We start from the raw sequence: 22584 nt of genomic DNA, 5'->3' as shown, positions 1-22584 counted from the left end.
CAACGATCGCCCAAATTGCATCGACACCCCTCGCGATCCTTGGCAATTTGGTGATAAAATCCATGGAAATCTGTTCCCACTTCTACTAGGGAACCTCGAGTGGCTGCAACTTGCCATGCGGGCGTTGGTGCTCGGCCTTAACCATGCGACAGGTCCAGCACCTCTCAACAAACCACGCCACATCCCTCTTCATACAGGGCCACGAATACTCTCTCTTCAGGTCCAAATACATCTTAGTGGCCCCAGGATGGATCGAGAACCTCGATCTGTGCGCCTCCTCCATCAGGATGGTACGTGCCCCGCCCGTAAACGGAACCCAAATCCGACCCTGAAAGGTCATAAGCCCTCGGCTATCGGTAATAAACTCAGATACCTGCCCAATCACCCGCTCTCTCTTGCGGTTCTCTGGTCTCACAGCCTCTGCCTGGGCCTCTCGGATGGTATCCAACACCGGAGTCATCACCGTCATCCTCATACAAATATCTCGTATCAGATCACTCTCCGCCCTACGGCTCAGGGCATCGGCTACAACGTTAGCCTTGCCTGGGTGGTACAGGATCTCGCAGTGATAATCCTTTACCACATCCAATCATCTCCTCTGGCGCATGTTCAGGTTGGGCTGATCCATCAAGTACTTCAAACTCTTGTGGTCCGTGTATATGATACAACGAACCCCATACAAATAATGACGCCATATCTTGAGGGCGAACACCACGGCCCCCAACTCCAAATCGTGGGTGGGATACCTCACCTCATGAGGCTTCAGCTTCCTCGATGCGTACGCTATCACGTGCCCTCTCTGCATAAGCACCGCACCCAACCCCGATATCGATGCGTCACAATACACCACGAAATCCTCCATTCCCTATGGAAGGACTAACATCGGGGCTTCGCACAGCTTCTGGCGAAGAGTCTCAAACGAGGTCTGCTGCTCTGGACCCCACGTAAAAGCAACGCCCTTCCGGTTCAACCTGGTGAGTGGCATGGCAATCTTGGAGAAATCCTTGATAAATCTCCGATAGTAGCCGGCCAATCCCAGAAAACTCCTGATCTCGGTGGGGGATTTCGGCACCTCCCATCTCATAACCACCTCAATCTTGTCGGATCGACCAATATCCCATTCTGGTTAATGAGGTGTCCCAAGAACTGGACCTCTCGTAACTAAAAATCACACTTGGAGAATTTGGCGAAAAGCCTCTCCGTCCTCAATACACCGAGAATCTCTCTCAGATGCTCCTCATCCTGCTCTCTAGATCTCAAATACACCAGAATATCGTCGATGAACACGATCACCGACCGATCCAACATCGGCCTGCACACCCTGTTCATGAGATCCATGAATGATGTCGGTGCATTGGTGAGCCCAAAAGGCATCACCACGAACTCGTAATGCCCATAACGAGTCCTGAATGTCGTCTTCTGGATATCTTCATCCTGCACTCTCATCTGATGATATCCAGACCTCAAATCTATCTTGGAGAACCAAGACGCTCCGTGCAACTGATCGAACAGATCATCGATCCATGGTAATGGATAACGGTTCTTGACCGTCAACTTGTTCAACTCCCGGTAATCAATGCACATCCGGTGTGAACCATCCTTTTTCTTGACAAAAAGGATCGGCGCTCCCCATGGCGAGCTACACGGTCTAATAAACCCCTTTCCCAGCAGCTCCTGGAGCTGCGAGGATAACTCCTGCATCTCTGGAGGCGCAAGGCGATAAGGCGCCTTGGCGATAGGCACTGCCCCCGGAACCAAATCGATGCGGAACTCCACCTGCCTCTCGGGAGGCACACCCGGCAACTCCTCGGGAAAAACATCTGGGAACTCACGCACTATCGGAACATCATCAATCGAACTCGATCTCTCCACGGCCACTCGTGTATCCATCACATAAGCTACAAACCCGCTGCAGCCCTGCTGTAAACTCTGTCTCGCTCTGGCACCCGAACAAAATGCTGACCCACATCGGGTACCCTCACCATATACAGTCAGCACTCCCCCACTAGGGTATCGTATCGTCACCGTCTGTCGCCCGCAGTCTATAACCGCCCCAAATCGACTCAACCAATCCATACCCACTATAACGCAAATGTCCCCCATCGCAATCGGGACCAGATCTATCGGGAACTCAACACCGAAGATCTCGAGTACACATCCTCGAATCACGTCAGTAGCATACACCGCTCGCTCGTCAGCTATGGAAACTCGTAGACTTCGACTCAACGCCTCTCATCGAATACTGATGTGCTGACTAAATGCTAACGACACAAATGATCGACTCGCACCCGAGTCAAATAACACCAAAGCAGGTACAGAACTCACAAGAAAAGTACCTACGCATATCATAAAATGAGCATAATATCTCAACTCAGCATAAATAAATGAATGAATACATACCAGCCACGGCATCGGGCGCTGCGCGGACCTCCTCCGCTGTCAACTAAAAGGCTCTCCCGCGAGCCTTCAGTGCCTCGGCCTTCACAGGTCGTCCCTCAGTAGCTCGTGCAGTAGCAGGGGCAGATCACTGCGCTGATCCCTGTGACAGCTTGCGGGCACTCGGCCTTCCGATGGCCCGTCTGGTTGCAATGAAAGCAAACCATAAATCCCTTGGGGCAGTCCTTAGCTATATGCCCCTCCTTGCCACATTTGTAGCAAGCACCCGACCGACAGACTCCATCATGTCTGATGAAACAAAGAATTGAGTATGAAATGAATCAGAGTTTAATGATCAAAATAGGATTGTGAGATTTGAACACAGATGTAAATATGATCTTGTTTCAGCTCTATTACGCTCTCAAGTTTTACAGAGTACAAATGACAATCCTGTAAAGACTCGTCTCCATGACTCTAGTAAACACTCCTATTTATAGGAGAGGAAAGCGTACAAAAAATATACTAAGGACTATGCGTTAAGCTTTGAATACAATGCCCTAGTAAAATAGATTACATAAGATACGAAGACTCAGTACATTCGAAGACATGAAACCCTTCGACTAATTACAACTCTATTTACCCTTATAATCTCCCCCTTTGTAATCAAAGTCGAAGTCTTTAACTTGTAAGCAGTTGAATTGAATACATCATCACTCTTCGTATCTCTGTGTACCATGCAATGACCTTCTTAATCTCCTTCTTGTCTCCTTCATTATTCTTCCTGCATTGGTTCATACGAACAATTAAGTTCGTATACTGAGAAGTTGCATATCTCTCCACTTCGCACGTTTGGAACAAGAACCGCTTTGCTCTACCAGCTTTGTCTTTTCCTGCGAAGACAATCCCCAATGGTTTTAAGCAGATTTCACCATCTTCATATTTCTTCAGATCTACTTGTTTCTTCGTAGGAGCCATTGGCGCAGTAATTTGAATACCTTTCGCAGTAGCCAATTCCACATCAGTTTGAGCAAGACACTCAAAATAATTTTCAATAAATATCTTGATGTGTTTGACTCCAAGTTGGAAAACATCTGGCTCTGTTTCTTGTAGAAAAGAGAATGACTTATCTTTCAGGATTAAATGCAACTTGTATAAGATCATACAAGTTCATTATCGGAAAATCAGCAATGGTAAACTCATAAACTTTTCCATTTGATCTAATCACTGTGTATTTGAGATTCTGAATAACATTTTCGAAAACCATCTCTCTTTTGATGCTTATAACTTTCTTGATTTTTAACAGTGACCAGACTTCTTCAGGTGCTTTCGCCAACACTGAATGAAAACGAATTTTTATCTTCTTCCCTTCTTCTTTGTCTTTACACATAATTTCTGCTTTAAACTGAGGCATGATGAACATCATTTCATTTATAGGAAAGTCAAGCTGACTTGCATCAGTGTTTGAAACCACATAACTCTGTTTTGGCACCTTTTCGAATGAATACATATGATCAAACATGACTTTTGCCTCAATTGTTTCATAGTTGTATTGCTTCGAAGGATCTCCTTTTCCAAACCCACAGGGTCTTGTGCACGAAGAGCCATAACACTTTGAATGCGCCTCATCCTTTCCAACTCCGCATCCACTTCAGCCTTCTTTTCTTCCTTAGTCTTTTCTATGATCTTGGCTTTACCTTTATCTTTAGACTCAGACTCTCCCACCACAATCTTTGGTTTCGAAGCACTTCCAGCAGCTTCTCCAATCACAACACCTTTAATAACTGATCTGGTCATCGGAACCGTTGTGACCACACTTGAAGTAACTGAACCAGCAGATACAATAACAGGCTTTGTAGTTGGAATCTTCGAAGGAAATACTTTTCCCACCACCTTCGAATCTTCTTTACTCGCCTTTACTTCTTCACCAGTCTTCTTAGATTCATCTATCTTTTCTCCCCCTTGCACCCCTGTGAAAGCAGGTGGGGTATCTGATACTGTTGGAAGAAGACTTGAAATGCGAGTAAGAGGAGATAATTGTTTGTGAAGAATAGCTTCGAATTGGATGAATTTTTGAGATAAAAATTCTGGAGTGATAAACGAAGTGAACACTGGTTTCACAAACAACTCCTTCAACTCTTTTAACAAAACAAGCAACTCGCCAAAATTCTTGTTCTCCAATTCAGAAAGATGAGTAAGTTGAGGACTCATGCTTTCGTACAATTTGACAAATTTGGTGACAGCGTCACAAATAATGTCAACCTTCTGATGGATTGAAGTATAATCTTGTTGAACACGTTGAACTTCTCTTTGCATGTCTTCACGAAGTTCACGAATTTGCATGTTGACATCTTCACGTACCTTCTTAACTTCTTGAACAAAAAGAACATGCCGTTCTTTTGTTGTGCTTTTCAGATCCTTGACCTCACCCATAAAATCAGATCGTTGAGATTTAACACGAAGTTCGTTATTCTGATCAGTGTAGTCAACCTTCTCCAAAATAATGGACTCGGAATCTTTCACCATTCCGGAGACTTTGCTGATTATCCGTGATTCCATCATCTTTAACATAGTATCAACTTCCAGACTTGATACTGATGAACCTCGCCCAAAATCAGCTTGAGATTGAATGATAGCATTCAACTTCGTATTCAAAATTTTGTACTGCTTCATGGTCATCAACATATGATCTGGAAAATTTTCTTCTTCTTCATCAAACTTTAGATCTTCAAAAGTTCCTCCAAAACCTTTGTTATCAGTTTCATTCTCCAGCATCATTGTATCATCGACAGGTGAAGTAGGTTTGGGTGGATTAGTAGATTGTGAAGAAAAGATGGAAGTGAAAGGGGTATTGATTATGTTGTTGAATGTGGGTGAATCAGTTGTAGAAGTTACTGGAGGTAAAGATACGATAATATCATAAGTGACATTAAGATTACCTTGAGCATCAGTCTTCGCACCTTCTTCACCCATGTTAACATGTGTATCCGTATTAGATACGTCTACAGTGATGTCAGAAGTTCGTGTCTCCTCATTAGATGACTTGACATACGAAACATCGGGTGGAATAAGACTTATGTCTTCAGGAATCGAACTTTCTTTGACAAGATCAGCTTCCGGAGTTTCAGGAATTCTTTCTTCGTCTTCTGTTGAAGTAGTGGCAATGATAAGTTTTCTGGACTTCTTCGTTTTCGTTTGTGTCAACTGTTTTGCCACATCTTCAGCCCTTCGTTTCTTTGATGATGGAGAAACAGGCGCTGGAACTTCCCTGAATAATACACCTTGATGTGTATGTTGTGGTTTACGAACAACGTGGGGTGAAGATTTTCGAGACCTCATCTTAAATCTACGAAAAACCCCAGTCTTCGAAGGGATTATTTCTTTTTCTTGGGTTTCTTCAACAGTAGGTGAAGTAACTGATTCTTTAACAGCCATAGACACATCTGTTTGAACAATTTCTTCGACTATTACGGGTTTCTTCTTAGATGACTTCTTCGGCTTCATTTCCTTCACCGGTTTTGCAGAAGAACCAGCTTCATTCTTCTTCCCCCTTTTCGATTTCTTCTTCTCTTTTTCCAATAGAACACAAGTTGTCACCGTGGTATCTATTGTTTGCAGATAAGCCAACAAAACTGAGTTCATAGGATCAACTCTTTTTAGCATTGCATCAGGAATACGAGCAACACTTGGGAACTCATCAGCATCATCAATCACCTCCTTTGGACTGCTATATACATGAAAAATGACTTTTTCTTCCTCATTGGCTACTAAAATACCCTCTTTGTTGTAGAAGTACTGCAAGATCAAACTCCAGTATCTTGCACACGAAATACCATGTACATCGTCCGTGTTGTCAACACTTTTCTTGAACTCCTTCCATAACTGCGAAGCATAATCCACCGGTAAATCATAGTATAGCCCTGCAACCATGGCGTATACCTCCATTCTTCCTTTGTCTATCCCCACTGTTCTACCAGTTAAGCAACGTAAAAAGATTCCAAAAAGAAAATTCCAAATCTTAGGAAGACCTGACTTCTTGAAATCACTGATTTTGGATAGTGGTGGTTGATGTCCCATCTCGTTGAACATGTGGACAATTTGAGGATAAGTAAAATCCTCATACGGTGGAGAATTTGGAATATCAAGAATCTGACAGAAGAGTTTCTTTGTAAGTCTAACCTTCTTGTCATTGATTAGGTTAAACATGACTGCATCAAAGGCTTTAGCGATTGAAGCTGTTGATCTCGCCTGAGATAACCACGAAATCGGTACAAAGAAAGAATTGAACATTGCCTTGGATAAAACAGAATTCTTCAAGGCAATCACGAGCATCTTCAATTCTTCAGGGTACATAGATACATCAGCTTCAACTTGATAGTTGGTACCATGGATCTTCATAATAGGCATGGAAGTAATATCTTTTGGAGTTTGAGAAGGTTCAGCATTGACATTAGCAGTATTCACCATTGTTAGGGTTTTGAAAGCTTGAAAATTCAGAGAGAATTGGGAATTATCTTTGAATGCGTAAAGTGACAAAAGACCCTTGAATCCCCTTTTATATGTAGCCCTCCTGTTTGAATTAAAAGCGGGAGGTGCATTTAATGACTGCCAACGTGGCACCTTGAAAACCGGACCACTACTTCGTAGAAATAGCCATGCGTCAAAAAGTAACTGTCCCATCGCCGTAAAACCCGGACACGATATCATACGTCATTGAAATACAGTCTGTTTTGTTTGCCCCAAGAGAATTGTAATCGTCGGACCCCTTCGGATGGAAGTTAGGCTCTTTCACTTTTGGGATGAAAAGCGAAGTCATATGCCAGATGTTTGAAATCATCAGCCTGAGTTAGTGTTACTCAGAACCTCAAGGATTTCGTGAGTGCAGTGTTCCAAAGAAAGTTAGACAAGAAACAATGAAATAAAAAATTTGGGATTTTGTGATGTCAAAAATTTAATTTGACACGAATGCAGTTAAACCCCGGGCAAAGGTTGCTTCGTTAATCATCAAGAGAGATGATCAACAGCTTATGTATGTTCCCGTGAATTACAATCGAAAACATGTAGAGAAGTTTCAAAGGGCATCTTTTGTAAGGCTACATAGGTGGCTTAATAAATTTCGTTACATATCAGCCTTAACATAAGGTGAGTTATTGTAACAGAAATTACTTGTTTGACCAGTGTAGTCAGTTACAAGTGTGTTTTGAAAAATGTGAAAAAAATTTGTGCTGGATCTTGTTGGGTAATAAACATCGTGGGTTTCGAATGTTTGATCAAGATCACTCATATGAAATGAATATGATTTGGAGTTTTGAAAATAGGTACTGAAACAAATGTTTCGTAAAATCTGGAACATAGTTCCCCGTCAATTCCTTAATTTGCAAGAAATTTGGGTTTCACTTTCATCACGGTCTCATGATGTAAGATCATTAACATAGATTGTTGATATGTCTAAGTCTCGATTGGTTTGATCAGAGACCTCTCGGACATATGTCTTTGTGTGTGATTGTGTAAGAAATTTTAGATGAAAAAGATTGGTGAAGACACGAAGTGTACCTCTGTTATATTTGGACAAAACAGTAAACTCTTTACTCATATGAGAAGAGTCAGGTAGCTCGGGAGACTAATGTGAATATAAGCCTGATTGGGAAGAAATCTTCGTATGAAAAGTTCATTAAGGCTTTTGTACACACACATTGAGTCATTGGAGGCTTTTGGACAACATGCAGCAACATGCTTCTAGGGACATCTTAACTAGTTCAAAATAAGTAAAATGTAAAGAGTTGTAAGATTCATTTACCTGACCTTAGATCTGCAAGCATGTGCCTCTTCGTATGTTCAGAAAGATCTGCAATAAAGTTCTTAAAGGAAAAAAAATATAAAATCTTTTTGTTGTTTTGAATTTTCAAAAATAAAGAACAAAATAAAGTGAAAATCTTTTTGATGTTTTTGATTTTTCGAAAACGAAGAACAAAAGAAAATGAAAATATTTTTGATGTTTTTGATTTTTCGAAAACGAAATTACTCAAATAAACAAAAGTACTTGTTGCAAACATACTACATTTTACCAATTCACTGAAAAGTGACAATCATACGAATTCGAAGCGTTCGAAGAGTTGACTATGAACAGTAACCTCTGAACACTGAACGATGACACGTGATCACTAATTCAGAGCCTCTGAACCATTCTCGATCAGTCACTCTTCTCCTTTTTCGCATGGAACAGAATTTCCATCGATCATTCCAAGTCCTTCTATAATTCTTACAAGAGATTTTTCATCTAACGCTTTCGTGAAAATATCAGCTAACTGATCAGTTGTTTTCACGAAATGTACTTCAATATTTCCATCCTCCACGTGATCCTTGATGAAGTGGTAACGAAGATCTATATGTTTAGTCTTCGAATGTTGCATAGGATTATGACAAATTCGTATTGCACTTTGAGAATCACAATATAATGGAATCTTTTTCATATTAATTGCATAATCACGTAATTGACTTTGAATCCATATTATTTGTGAAGTGCAAGCAGCAGCAGCCACATATTCTGCTTCAGCTGTTGAGATTGATACACATGTTTGCTTTTTCGATTGCCAGCTCACTAATTTGCCATCAAGAAATTGACATCCACCACTTGTGCTTTTTCGATCAAGATTACAACCACCCAAGTCTGTATCCGAATATGCTTGTACAAAGAACCCAGTTTTCGAAGGATACCACAATCCTAACGAAAATTTTCCTTTAAGATAACGAAAGATATTCTTCACAGCAGTGAGATGTGGTTCTCGTGGATTAGACTGATACCTAGCACAATTACACACAGAAAACATGATGTCAGGTCTACTTGTTGTAAGATAAAGTAATGAACCAATCATGCTCCTATATAAATTATGTCAACTGCAGGTTTATCTAATGATGGTGTTAACTTTATGCCCGTTGCCATTGGAACTCGTAACTTTGTGCTATTCGTCAATCCAAATTTTTCGAGCAGATTATTCGTATATTTTTCTTGATTGATGAAGATCCCTTCTCTGTTTTGACGAATATTCAATCCAAGAAAATTATTGATTTTGCCCATCATGCTCATTTCAAACTTACTTTTCATCAAATCTTCGAATTCTTTAGACAAAGCAGGGTCAGTTGAGCCAAAAATAATATCATTAACATAAATTTGAACAAGCATTAGATGATTCCCAACTTTCTTTCGAAATAATGTGGGGTCAACAGATCCTTGTTTAAATTTAGATTGTTTCAAAAACGAAGTAAGAGTGGCATACCATGCTCTTGGTGCTTGTTTTAAACCATAAACTGCCTTATCTAAAATATAAACATGATTTGGATATTATTCGCTAATAAAACCTGGGGGTTGTTCCACATAAACAGTCTCTTCAAGCTCTCCATTTAAAAATGCACACTTCACATCCATTTGATAAACATCAAAATCTTTATGAGCTGCATAAGCCAGAAATATTCGAACAGCCTCGAGTCTTGCGACAGGGGCAAAAGTTTCTTCATAGTCGATTCCTTCTTGTTGTGAATATCCTTTAACAACAAGTGTGGCTTTGTTTCGAACAATGTTTCCATCTTTGTCAGTTTTATTTTTGAAAATCCATTTTAACCCGACAATCGAAACATTTTCAGGTTTAGAAATTAATCTCCAAACCTTATTTCGTTCGAATTCAGACAATTCGGATTGCATTGCAACAACCCAATCTGAGTGTTCCATTGCAACCTTAATTGTTTTTGGTTCAATTTTAGATATGAAAACATTGAACATGCAAAATTCTTGATGAGTATTTTTAATACCTCATTATTTGCACGAATTTGAGCTCTTGTTAAAACTCCCTCTTGTGGATTCCCAATTACTTGATCCTTCAGATGATCTCTTGTCCATTTTTCCATTGGTGGATATGGTGGATCAAATTCCAAAGGTGCATCTTCGTATATATCATCATTCTCAGAACCTGCAATCGAACAAACATCATCAAAATCATTATTATTTTCAATATTTTCTATATGCTCCCCCTCAACATTATGCTCCCCCTCAACATCATCATTTAATGTTTCTTTCTCCCCCTCGAAAGAATGCTCGCCATTATCTAATGTATTCGAATCCAAGTGCTCCCCCTCCACTGGATTGTTTTGTATACTTTCGTTTATTTCTTGAGGAGTTGATGTTGATTCATCAGTAAACTTTGCAAATTCTGGTATGTGATTAACAGGAGCATGAATTTCAGCATCGACTGCATGATCTGAAATTCCAAAAATCAAATCATAATCAATATCATCCATTTGTAAAGATTCAGTTTCAACTTGTGTGTCTTGTAAAATTGGATGATTTGCAAATTTATGCTCATTTTGTTTAACATAGTAATCATCGAATGTGAGATTGAAAGTTTCTTCCACTTTTCGTGTTCGCTTATTTAACACACGATATGCGACAAAATTGTGCGAATATCCAAGAAAAATCCCTTCATCAGCTTTTGCTTGAAATTTCGAAAGATGATCCTTGAGATTCATAATAAAGCACCTACATCCGAAAACATGAAATAATTTCACATTAGGTTTACGATTATTCAGAATTTCGTATGGTGTAATACTAAAACGCCTGTGTATGAAAGATCTGTTCTGAGTAAAACATGCAGTGGATATTGCTTCAGCCCAAAGATATTGAGGTAAATTCACATATGCCAACATGGTTCTTGCTGCTTCGCACAGTGAGCGATTCCTTCGTTCTACAACACCATTTTGTTGTGGTGTGTATGGAGATGAAAAATTATGCGAAATCCCTTTGTCCACCAAAAATGAATCAAGAACATTGTTCTTAAATTCAGTTCCATGATCACTCTTGATTTTTCGAACAATCTTCTTTAATGTTGTTTCCATCTTTTTGATAAAATCAATCATGATTTGTGCAACTTCGGATTTAAGCCTGGGAAAATAAACCCACGTAAATCTGGAAAAATCATCAACAATAACTAAAATGTACCGTTTCTTGTTGAGAGTTGAAACAGTCGAAGGACCACACAAATCAATATGTAAAAGCTCCAGAGGTGCAACAATTTTCGAATCTATCGTAATTGGATGACCTTGTTTATGTTGCTTGCCAACTTCACAAGCTGCACATAAAGAATCATTATCAAATTTAAGTACAGGTAAACCTCTTACCAGATCTTGTACCACCAGTTTATTGATGTTTCGAAAGTTGAGATGTGAAAGTCTTCGATGCCATAGCCAGCTTAGATCAGATGTGGCTTTCGAAAGAAGCCATACAGCAGGTTTGCCTACAATAGGATTGATATCCAGAGTGAACATGTCACCTTTCCTTTTGGATTTCAGTAACACTTCATTTGTGTTGACATTCAAAATAATACTTCCTTCTTCGTTAAAGAGAACTTGATTGCCAGTGCCCACAACAAGTTGAGAAACACTTATCAAGTTATGTTAGAGACCTTCAACATATGCAACACGATTCACTGTGAATTGTCCATTTGTGATCTTCCCATATCCTTTAACTTGACATTTTTTATTGTTCCCAAATTTCACTACTCCAGCATTTTTGAGACTTCGAAAATCTCGTAAATTTTCCTTCTTCCCAGTCATGTGACGAGAGCAACCACTATCAATGTACCATTTGTTATCATATTGCTCGTCACATTGTACCTACAATCAGTGGAAAAATTTAGGTACCCAAGACTTTTTGGGTCCTTGGAAATTAGATTTCAACATGGAATTAAATGAAGAATTTTTGACCCAGTCACAAACTTTAGTTTTGAGACTATCAATAATGTCCACATCATCATTTGTAGGAACCGAAACATAACATTTTGTTGGTTTCGGATGTACACTGACTTTACCCTTCGCATTTTGAGTTTGTGACTAAACTGTCTTCGCTTTTGTGACTGGTCTCCAAGCTTTGATGGAGATGTTCGAATCTTTTGAGGATGAACTTCCATTCGAAGAAGTATTGACATACTTTTCATAAGCTTCGTTGATTTGTTTTTCTGAGTATTTGTTGGATTGATAAACTTTTCCTCGTCCTTCGAGCCAGTGATCTATATTTTTCCTTGAAGTTATGCCTTTTTCATGCGAAGCCTTTAGTGTTTGTTTCTTCGTATGATTAGGAAAATTTGGCTATTGAGGAACAAAATTAACTTTGGGATTTGTTAGAGAAGAATGAGCATATGATGTATCAACAGTTGATTTAAAATGTTGATGTTGAAAGACTTGTTGATTTGAATTAGATTTATTTGAAAATGCTCTTGATTTGTTAGTGTCAGAAACTTTCGAAAACTTTGGTTGCTTATTCACTTCAGACCTTGTATGAGTTGATTGAGATGAATATTGGGTTTTTGTTGAAAAAGAGGAATTTTTAGCTTTGAAAACATTTTTGGTTGATTGTGATTCAGACATCTTTTGAGACTCAACATTTTGCCAAAATATTTTCTTTCTTGCTTGTCGTTTTGAAATGTTGTTTTCCTTTAAAAATTTGTCAATTTGATCTTTAAATTCCTTAGAGTTTAGTTTGACAACTTTTTCATTTTCCTTTTCAACATGTTTTGTATTTTCTTTTTCAATTTTTGATTTTTCAACCCATTGGCTTTGTGGTTTTTGTCGTTGAAACACATACGAATTCTTTGTTAAGTTGTTTTCAACTGTGTTTTGATTTGCGAAAAAGCCTTCATCAGTTGTTTTTGAATTATCCTCCTCAACTAACTTCTTTAATTCGGGTTTGATATTTTCAACATTTCCAGTAGTTACGAAGACTTGGTTTGGAAAAATAACATCATCAGTACACTTGAAAATTGGGTAAACCACCGAATTCGCTTCTAGGTAATGAGCACCTTGTTCAGTCAGCACTTTTTCGAACTTTTGTGTATCTCCATACACTTGGTCAACAACTATACGAGGAATTTCTTTTTCCTTTGTAACTTCCTTTTTCTTCGTTTGTTTCTCTTCTTTCTCATCATCACTATCATCTGTTTGGCTGTCTCTAACTTCCACAAAGTCCACATCACAAACTTTCGAAGTTGAGGGTTGATCAGTGTCAATCTCAACCAACAAATCCTTACCTTTTTCTTTTCCTTTAAATGATGATGCAACATTTATAATAGACAACTGAGAACAATCAACATCCTCAATATCACTGATTTCACTAATATTGTCAGAATTATCCTCAATATCAGCAAAATTAGATTGAGAATCAGATGTTGAATTCTCAGTCTTTTTCAAGATGTGAATTTGTTCAGACTTAGTCAAAGTGTCATTTACAATTTTAACCAATTCAGTTGAATCAAGACATTCATCTACTTTGACTATTCCATATCTATACTTATCATTCGGAACTTTGTTAAAATCAGCTATTTCTTTTTCACAGTCATACGAAATGTTATCTACCATAGCTCTTTCATAAGCTAAAAATGGCAGCAATTTTCTATGTTGTTCTTTACTGATTTCGCACGAATGATGTAGTTCAGTTAATTTCCCATACAATCTTTTAGCCGAATTACAGTAAATGTTCCTCTGAGCTAACAACAGTTTAGATTCACTAGACAAGTTATCCCTATCAACCATGATATTAGTTATTTGAAGTTCTAAACAATCTATCTTAGTAATTTTCGAATCTAGTTTCTTATGTGTCTCTAGCAATTGCATGGACAGCTTCTTAGCCTCATTGCTAGCAAATACCACAATTGAATCAAAATAAGTAACAGTTTCATCGAAAGATACTAATTCAGAATTATAAGCATGTACTGGAATATTGAAAGATTCAAGAATATTACGTACCTTCGTGGTCATCGGAGATTTGTCAGCTGCTTTTGATACGAAGCATCTCCCATGAACTTCGTATGCCTCCTCATCTGATTCTTCTTCCATCTTTGCATACATTGCTCCGTGGGTTGGATTTCGCATCTCCTCATCATCTAATCCATATGACCAAATTTGATAAGTTTCATCTTCTTCTTGTTCACCACGAGCAACTAATGAAAGATTCTTTGCCTTCGCACGCACCTCCTCCAACTTTTCCACATAGTACGCTTCATGCTTCGTCTTATTCTTTTTCTCATCTTTCTTCCTCAGCATGCAATCATTAGCTAAATGATTAGCCCCGTTGAAATAATGACAATCAATCCCAGCATCTCCCTTTAACTTCTTCTCTGTTTTTCCCTCAACAAACTTCGTATCTTTCTTCTCTTCCTTCTTCTTCTCATCCCCAGCACTTTTACTCATAAAATTCCCTTTTGTCTCAGATGACTTTGCCTTCGGATTGAATGGCTTGTTGAAGAACTTTTTCACACGATTGTTTGAATAGAAAGCAATCGCCTCATCATCTGAATTCATGATGAACCCTTCGTCTTCATCTGAAACATCTTTCTCAGCTTCCCTTTCAGAAATCTTTGAAACCAAAGCTAGTGGACCTCCCAAACTTGCCTTCGATTCTTCAGCAATTTCGTTCACTTCGCTTTCATGAGACTTCAGCTGATTGTACAAGTCATTCAAAGTTTACGTATCAAAACTCTGTTGATTCTTAACCATCATGCTCACACTACGCCACTCCTTACAAAGACCCATAACAAAAATTAAATTGAACTCCATGGCTGATCTGGTGATACCATATCGATTGCATCGATAGATTAATTCATTAAGACGATCATAGTAAACTTCAATCGTTTCACCATCTTTCTGTCTGAAGTCCTTCAGTTCCACTAAGCATTGCTTCACAGAGTTAACTTTTGTCTTCTCACTCCCCTGAAATTTCTCCTTGAGAATGTTCCAGATCTCCTTTGCAGTTGTACAACTCCTCACATAGTTGTAAACAACTGGAGGCAAAGCACCTCTTAGCTCTCTCAAGCATCTCTTCTCTAGCTTTTTCAGACGATCAGACTGATTCTCAACTTCGGAACTTCCAGAAGATGATCCAATTGGTTGAACATTCGTTGGTGGATTGAGATTGCCAGAAATGCAATTCCACAGTTCTTCATCCAATCCGTTGAGATAATCCTGCATACGATCAGCCCATTGATCGTAATACTCAGGGATTAGCATAGGAATTTTGGTGGATGGTCCTAGAAGATGAGAAAATGAAGTCATGGAATTAAGATTGAAAGACGCCATTGATGTACGGAATAAATCCTTGATAATTTTTTAAGAAACTTTGAGAATTTGACAACAAACTATATGATTCAAATCAGAATCACTAGCAGAACACTCGATTCAATGATTCAAGTGCAGAATCGAATCACAGACTTAGATCCAATGAATTTTTCACTTTCAAAAAGCGCGGAATTTCTTAAACCAAAAAGTTGATTTAAAAACTTTTGAAAAGATGAAAATCAGATCAGAGATATGATTCCTGCTCTGATGCCAATTGATGAAACAAATAATCGAGTATGAAATGAATCAGAGTTTAATGATCAAAATAGGATTGTGAGATTTGAACACAGATGTAAATATGATCTTGTTTCAGCTCTATTACGCTCTCAAGTTTTACAGAGTACAAATGACAATCCTGTAAAGACTCGTCTCCATGACTCTAGTAAACACTCCTATTTATAGGAGAGGAAAGCGTACAAAAAATATACTAAGGACTATGCGTTAAGCTTTGAATACAATGCCCTAGTAAAATAGATTACATAAGATACGAAGACTCAGTACATTCGAAGACATGAAACCCTTCGACTAATTACAACTCTATTTACCCTTACAATGTCCCTTGCCGCACTTCCCACAAGTGTGGCCCTGATCTCGCATCGGCGGGCTTAGCCCGCTTGGCGGCCGGCTGTACCTGTACCGGTCGCCTGTCACTCCTCTGAGACTCGGCCTCCTCCCTGGCCTGAGTCTCTAGCTCAATCTCCATCTTCTGGGCATTTTCCTGGAGCTCAGCAAATGTCCGGTAAGTCAAGTTCGCCACGAACTCCCGAATGTCCCTCCTCAGAATGCTCAAATACTGACTCATGTGTGCGTGCTCAGACGACACGTGCACAGGGCAAAACAACGCCCTCTCGTGGAACATCCGTGTAATCACAGTCACGGACTCCGTCCCCTGCTTGAGGGACAAGAACTCCTGTACCAATGGTTCCCTCTCCACCGGGGGAACATACTCGTCTCTGAACATGGTGGTGAACCTCTCCCAGGTCACCTCTGAGATCTCTGCAAGAGTGAAGTTTGCCATCACAAACTTCCACCAATCCTTCGCTCCCAAGCGGAGCTGGTTCAAAGCGAACCGAACCCTCAGATGCTCCGGACACGAACAGGTGTAGAAGCATCCCCCGATATCAGAAATCCATCTCATTGCAGCAATCGGATCCTGCGTCGCATCAAATTCCGGTGGCTTCGTGTTGCTGAACTCCCGGAACAGCATCAAGTCACCCCCCTGAGGTCTAGCAGCAGCCACAGCTGCAGTAGCTGCAGCAGCCGCAGCCTCAGTAACCGCTGCGTATCTCTCGTCAAACGTCTCAATCGAAGTGGTCTTGATAGACCCAAACATCTCCGATATCTCTGCGCCGATAGCCGCAGCCACCTCATTGTGGATCATCTGACGAAGCTCCTCGTCACTCACGCCGTTGGTCTCTGCTCTGTGGCGTGTCCCAACCATGATGTCTCTGAAATACAACATAAAAATATCAGGGACTCGCTCGAGTATGCATGCACTCGATAACCCATCCCTACTTGTTCCTTAGTACCCTAAGGATTCTTACTGGGACTGCGCACTGATCCGATGTTTTCAGTAGTACGGGCCCTATACTACCGTCCACACCGCATCAGTATTCACCCCAAGTCCTCCTCCTAGGATCCCAGATCACAAGTACTCTATTTCTCGCTAAGCACAGGCTACCCTTCGGTAGGCCCCTCCTAAGCTCCTCACTGCTACCTACTCACTTTCAAGCATCTCATAGCAGCAGTAATCTCCTAGGCTAAGGCATCACAAATCAGGCCACTCTAGTCCTAATATGAATACCTAGCCTACTCTAGCATACATAACATATCATATCATATCTCATAACACATAATGTAAGGGTATTTTAGGAAATCACCGTTCGGGCGCTGACTGATCATACACACTGCTTCTTTCCGCTTTTCTCAAATTCTTTTACTTTTTAGAAAAACTGTTTCTTTTATGAAGAACTTTTCTCAAATCCTCAGTTTGAGTTCAGATACGCCCGAAGGTGCATCTGAATCCCTCAAACCAAGGCTCTGATACCAACTTGTAACAACGTAAATTTTTATAAAAAAATTTTCATTTTTAAAACATAATTTCATTCATAAGATATCATAACAATCCATTGTATCACATGTCATCATAATAAAACAAATCCCAAGATCTCTAATACATAAATCCCATCAGTGTGTATAGATCATGTCGGCGCCTTCCCGCGATCCTCACTGGTACCTGAAACACATCACACAAACACTGTAAGCATAAATGCTTAGTGAGTTCCCCGAAATACCACATACGCACATACGCCACTCAAGGCTATAACTCTATAAGACCTTCCGGTCAATGTGTCTCAGGGGACTTCCGTCCCACAATCCTGGTAGACCTTCCGGTCCAACCCATAATGACCTTCCGGTCCATATCATAATGACCTTCCGGTCCATAACATAATGACCTTCCGGTCCATAACATACTACTCATAACATAACATAGCACATACATATTAAATAACATCATACATCACATACTCCTCATAGAACATAAGACCTTCCGGTCACACATATTACCACTCTAGGTAAAGTATAGTGAGAAGACTCACCTCGGGTAATCTCGGAAAGTCTCGAACTCGAATATCTGATCTATCCTCCGCTTAATAACATAAAGTAATTATCTCTAATTAATACGGCTCTCAAAGGCTAAACTAATCCCTCCCTATATTCTCTCAGAAGGGGAAAAGACCATTTTACCCCTCCAATGGTCCAATGTCTAAATGTTGACCAAACCCTAAAAGTCAACCCCAGTCAACGGTCCAACTTTGACCAGACTCGTCGAGTGCACTCGGGTAACTCAGTGAGTCCATACGTATCCTCTGAATCCTCCTAAGGCCTTACTCGACTCGTCGAGTTAACCTTTTTCTCAACGGTTACCACTGATCACGAATCGTGGTGCAACACGACCCGACTCGTCGAGTCCGCTCATGGACTCAGCGAGTTTCGTCCATGAGATTACTCAAATGACCTTCTGAGGTCAGATCTGATTCTCTAAGCTATAGATCTGACCTTCCAGTACACAATAATTACGTAAAGGTCCAACCTTTACGCTCATGCAACACTCCTAGGACTTCTTTTAGTGAAATAGCTCCTAAAATGGCAACCAAGGTCCACAACTCCAAAAGGACTGCATAAAGTTGGAAGGTTGGGACTCTCTGGACCTCTTAAGGTCCAGATCTAATGCTTATTCCACAATGGGACTTCATATACTCCAAAATCCTTTGAAGACAAGGGTCAAGAAACCCTAGATTCATGCAATCTACACCATACAGAAAGAGAGGGCCGATTTGTTACCTCAAGGTGAATCTCCTTGCTCCAAGACCTCAGAATGACAACCTCCTTTGGTCCTTCTTGCTGGAACCCTTCTTTTCCTTTGCAAAATCAAACCAAAATGCACTCACAATCTCAAGTAAGGCTCAAGACTCTCTCACAAGCTCAAGGGGCGATTAGGGTTTCTTCTCAGAGAGGTGTGGCCGCAAAGGAGGCTATAAGTGCCTTTAAATAGGTCCCAAACTCGGGGATCTAGGGTTTCCACTTACAGCGCTTACTCGGCGAGTCTACTCTTGGACTCGACGAGTAGTTCATTAAACTAGCGTGGCCACCCCGCTTCTACTCGACGAGTTATAGCACCATCTCGTCGAGTAGATCAATGATCCTCAAAAATAAATAATTAAAAATAACATACCTGAAAATCCGGATGTTACACTCTATCTTCCATGCATCCATGCATGGCTTTCAATTTTCCAACATACATCAAGGAAGCCAATACACCCCCCATTTAAGGGGGAGATCGGCCGATCCCACACCCCTACACACACAAAAATCATTTACAACCCATTCTACTCTCCAAAAACTCTTTTTTTTTCTCTCAAGATTTTGTGAACCACCGTCAAGGGAGGATACATCTTTAAGCGGTCCTAGGAATTTTGGATAAGTTCCTTGTAAAACTCTAGTGCTTATATACATGTTAGTGCTAAGATCATTCCATTTACACACCCATTTTCATGTATGATCCTTAGAACACTTGATTTTTCGAGAACTCTTCAAGTTGTGCAAGGCTAGGCTCAAAATCTCTTCACTTTCCTTCCTACAACTCACGGAAAATACCAAGGGGAGCTTCATACCCCCCCCCCCCATATTTTCATGTTTTTCATACTTTTCGGGGGGGGGGGGGGGGATACAAGTCAAGTTTCCTTTAACCATTGGATATTTGCATGCACCTACACGTTTATGTAACAATTTGTGCTTATGATGTTGAATATCTCATACTAACACACCTTAAAATCATGTTTGACATGCTTCATGTATGCTAGAATAAGTTTATCCTTTGGATAATTGCATGCATCATAGTTAAGTGTTGAAAATGGAACAAATTCTTGGATAATAAGATTTTTATCATGTGATAGCTACATAAAAATCGTGAAATAAGTGTTGTTAACATCTTTGTTACATAATATTTTCGTGGTCTTGGTTTATTCACTCAAAAATGTCGAACTCATGGCATGCATATGTTCAAGCATGTTTAACTCATGGACATATGCATGTTCACCTCTTGAACTTTACACCAATATTTGAATAAAATATGTTTTAAAGTTATTAAATGGGTATTGTAAAAATCGTGACTTATTAGAGTCAGAACAAAATAAAATATTTTGTGTTACAAAACTTTCAAACCGGTTATGGTGTGTTAAACAAACTACAAAGCTTTATATTTTGCTAAAAATAATTTTTATTAGTAAAATAGTCGTAACTATGTCGTCACTATTTTGATGGCTTAAAACCTAAGATATTATGCTATTTTCACAACATATGTTTCAATTTGTCATGTTCACTAATGATTATTTATAAAAAGTATTATAAATAATTTAACCAAAATGGTATACAAAACAGAAATTATGACAGAAACATTCGCCTGTCATAATCTGCCTATCATAAAGCTTAAAAAACATGAGTAGTAAACTGCGTGTCATGAAATCTGTAAAACGCGTGTCATAAACAGCGAGTCATGAAACCTGTGAATCGCGTGTCATAAAACTTCAGTCATAAATTCACACTAGTAATGTCATTTTCATTATTCAATAATGGGAATCAAAGTTCGCGTAAATTCGTTAAGGCTCTAGTGAGACACTATCTTCACCGTACCTACCTAGTGTACATTCTAAGTCCTGCATTATAACCACAGTCTCCTGGAGGGAGAGCGGGATAGTTGTGTATAGATCTATACGGGGATTGACACCCCCGCACCTGAGCTGTTCGCTACAGCTAGACGGGGCCAGTCTAGGGTGACAAATATCTTACCGATTCCGACGCCTGAAGAACGTCGTGACAGGCATAACAGTCACATCAAACATGGTTATAATAACTCACTTAGGGATTATCAATACTATCTTGATTTACGGGAAGCTTACACTTCACCGGTTTTATAAAATATAAAACTGCATTTTTACTCCCGGTATACTATTGTTTCCACTACTGGCCTAGGGTTTAAGACCACAATTTTTCATACAACAAAAAATATTGGATTTTCTGGGAACATACACTTTACAATTACAAACAAAAGAAAACAAAGGACATGCATGCATATATTCACAGTTTTGGAACGAGACTTACAAACCATTTTCATAGAAAATATCGGATTTCCTGGAATCATACAAATCATTTCAAACAAAGATGTTACAAATATTTTCATACAAATATGCTTATGAACTCACCAACATTCTATGTTGACGCTTTTCAAAATGACTTGTATTCTCAGGAACACAGTAAGCAGGTACTTGAGCTATGGATGTTGGATATTTTGCTGCATTTTGAAAATTACATTTCTGTCACTTTTGTGTAATTTGTGAAAAAATACAATTTCTAAACAATGTAAGTTTGTTATCTCAATGTATGTCATTTGGTTGCTATGTTTCATTTATATTCAATTGTTATGAAACTATACAATGACTTCATCCGCCCCCGGACGTTTCCGCCATTCTGGTTCGGGGGTTTGACAAACCCTCATTATCAGATGAGGAAGAGAGACGAATACAGACAGTAGAATACCCTTCTGAAGACGATTTCTGATACCTTTCAGCGATTTCTGGAGATTTGAAGTTGTGAATCATCTCACACATTTAGTTTATCTAGATTTATCAGTAAATGTTTCTTTTATCTAGTTTTAGATCGTTTTTGGCCATGTCTGGCTAAAACTTTAGTTTTCAGTTTTGCATAGACTAGTACTTTTCATGTGATTAGTTTTCAGATCTGGTTTTTGTTTTATGTTTCTATCTAGATTCTTTTTTGTACTTAATGAATGTTTGATTTTTAATTCTTGTTAGTTTGATCACCTAGCTAGGGTTTTATCATTCCGGTTAATCAATTTATAGAATCTGTAATTGTTCTTGTTAATTGGTAATAAGTAACAAGTATCAGATTGGTTCCGAGTTTGGGATTTAACTCTGATATAAACCATAAAACTAATACATTTACGCTTTCGAGCTTCTGAGAAGTATTGGGTATTGTTGGGAATTTTACACATATTACAAAGCGGCTTTTCTGATTTAATTAAGAGCTTATTTAATTGAACAGTAAAAAGTTAGGGTTAATTCAAAGAACTTGTTTTGATTAACTAATTTAGGTAGAAGAGATTATACTAGAGTTTGTTAGTTTTTCTCAGTACCAGCTTAGATAGAATGCATTATGAATAACCAGATCTAAACTAGTTGCATGATTAGGAAAGTCACAGCAGAACTGAAATCGTTTTTAATATTGATTTTTGTTTACTTTAATATCACTGGAAATTTTAGTTTTTTTAGTTAATTCAAAAACCCCCTTTTGTATTTTCTATTTCTTGATTAGATTGTGTCTGAAGCAAAAAGGGATTGACCATTACGCTGTGTCCCTCAGGATTCGACCCTGGTTCATGTGTTATATTTTTAGTGCAACCAGTAGTGATTATTTTATTTGTTTAAATCGGGAGCGACAACCGGTCTAACAAATTGGCGTCGTTGTCGGGGACACGGTGCT

This window comes from Lactuca virosa, chromosome 9 (genome assembly GCF_052849685.1).
Source record: "Lactuca virosa cultivar CGN04683 chromosome 9, Lactuca_virosa_CGN04683_v6, whole genome shotgun sequence".
In the NCBI taxonomy this organism is placed as follows: Eukaryota; Viridiplantae; Streptophyta; class Magnoliopsida; order Asterales; family Asteraceae; genus Lactuca; species Lactuca virosa.
Note: the sequence above shows the minus strand (reverse complement) of the source record.